The sequence below is a fragment of the Pteropus medius genome, unplaced genomic scaffold (assembly GCF_902729225.1).
Source record: "Pteropus medius unplaced genomic scaffold, Ma_sr-lr_union100, whole genome shotgun sequence".
NCBI classification, from domain to species: domain Eukaryota; kingdom Metazoa; phylum Chordata; class Mammalia; order Chiroptera; family Pteropodidae; genus Pteropus; species Pteropus medius.
Genome location: NW_024342644.1, coordinates 7,097,798 through 7,100,226, shown reverse-complemented (window position 1 = coordinate 7,100,226; position 2,429 = coordinate 7,097,798). Strand labels below are relative to the sequence as shown.

The 2,429-nt window shown below is 36.8% G+C and overlaps 1 pseudogene; it reads right to left on the bottom strand.

Moving 5' to 3' along the window:
- Positions 1 to 364: 364 nt before the first annotated feature.
- On the bottom strand, positions 365 to 483 carry LOC120605672 (uncharacterized; annotated as a pseudogene).
- Positions 484 to 2,429: the final 1,946 nt, after the last annotated feature.

Sequence of the window (2,429 nt, the reverse complement as noted above, 5' to 3'; positions counted from 1 at the left end):
TGTAGAAGCTGATGACTAAAAAGTTTTGCTCTTTGCAAATGTGGTTCATTTTGCCTATTCAGGCTTTCTTGAAACATCAACTCCTTCAGTCACTTACTGGAAATTTCTCTGTAATTTCTTAGAGACCTGAATTGCCATCTTCAGTAAATTCATTTGAACAAATTCATTACTCTGTTTTCTTCTCCTTTGCCATCATCCATACTAGTTCTCATACATAAAATGCATTTTTTTATTTCCGGTTATTCTCCTACTCCTTTTTTTTTAAACCAAGAGCCCAGTTTACGAGGTCTTTATTATTTTATTAACTAAACTGCTTTACTTCACTTTTCTTGTTAAATGCAGTGTTTAGGGATTTTTTTCCTTACGCCTACAACACCCGGTCTTCCTAGGTGGTCTCCCATCCAAGTACTAACCAGCCCTACCCTGCTTAGCTTCTAAAATCAGACGAAGATCCGGCGTGTTCAGGATGGCATAGCTGTAGATGAGCCATATTTAAAAGGGAATTAAAACCAAGTTTTGAGACCTTTTTTAGAGATGGAGAGGGCAATAAATATTGCCCACAGACTGGATTAACCTATATTATGTGGGAATAAAGATGCCAGTACCATTCTCAAGTACAGTGAGGAATGGTTGGTGTTCAGAGTGCTTAAAAGCTGGGGGTGGGGGGTGGAGGGAAAACTACTTGCAGTGATGGATATTTTAAATCTTACATGGAAATGACTAGAAGTATAATTTAAATATAGTACAGTAGTTTGTTTTGTTCTGACTTTGCTCTTCTTTCTGAATGTATTTGCAGATTTTGAAGTACTTTTGATTTCTTCGACTGTCGAACGAAAAATATAGATTCTGCGACAAAGAAAAATAACACAAAGTGAATTTAACCATGCAGTTATGCTATATCTAGAGTTTGATAGTTATACAATATTACATAATCTCTCTTGCATTCTTTCTATTACATCTGTGTTCTTTCCTTTTAGTAGAATGAGTACCGTCAACATTTATTCATTAAGGCTCTGACTCTGACTCAGTTTTGCTGGACAGAGACTGACTACAATGACAACGACGATCATGGTGATAACAATAATAGGTAACATGGATAAGCACTTATTACATCCAGACACGTAGCTAAGCGCTTTAATTCTCACAATTGGGAAAGTTTTACAGATGAAGACACTAAGGCACAGAGGGGTTAAATAATCTTCCTAAGGACAAATATCTACCTCGTTTTAGAGGAGCTTGGATTTAAACCCAGACAATCCAACTCTAAAGCCTAAATGCATCACCGCTATCCTTAACTACTCCCCTAGTGAAACTAGCAGCCAGTTTCTTAAATAACAAAAAATATGTCTGACTTTCATTTTCTAAGGCACTTGGAAGTCACATCTCCTTATTCAATAATGTTGCATGAGGGTTTCTACAATGTTAAGAGAGCTAGAGATACAGACCAAAAGCAGAAACCAAAACTAAAAACTCAATTTGTATATAAAGTTGGAGTAAAATTATCCAAATCTCAAGCAAAACTCAAAATATTCAGAAAAGATAAGCAGGAAAAGCACAGATGGAACTTCCACAAGGGAAGTTGCAGACTTCGCTTGGCAACAAGTCCATTCATGTTTTCAATGAAACACACAAATGTAAAAGTTGTAGACCTACAATGAAAACTGAACTCTGGAAAGTAATAAATTTGTCAATTTGGATAGATCACCTAGTCCAACACTCTGTAAAGCACTTAGCCCAATGCCCTCCCTGCTTACTGATTTAAGATACATACAAATCATTACAATATGGGAGACTGATCTTATCTTCAGCATCACATCATGAAGATGTGGCACACTATGCCAAGAAAACACAGGTCTGGTCCCCTCCCCTTCTAGGCTCTAGCCTCTATCTAAACCACGTCTCATGAAACAGACAAATACTAAGGAGAGAGTTCTGAAATTGTAATTCCCTCTGAATACTTTAAACATGATGTTTTGCCTCTTGTCTGACCAGGCGAATGTTGTGACTCTCTTTATGCTTTTTTGAACGTTTTACTAGCAAGACATTGGAGCATGGCCAGCCTTAAGTAGTAACGAGACTTGATTTTTCATTCCTATTTCTCCACAATCACTTAGACAGTACCCTAGTGTTACAAAATGCACCACTTAATCAATCAGTGACATTTTATCATAAGGGGTGTCCTTTTGCCAATTCTATATAATGCACTGAAACTGTGACTAGTAATTTTAGCTTGGTTTATTTAGTGTATCATTTTGGGGAGAAGATACCAAACAATGGAGTAGAGTTTGCAAGTACCAGTTAATTAAAAAACTAGGGCAGCAACCAGAGGGTCTAGGAATGAAGTTATGGCATAACATTGTGGGGTGTCTCAGTAACATTGTTTACTAACAAATGAAATTCTGCATATCTTGAGTCAATCTTTGATACTG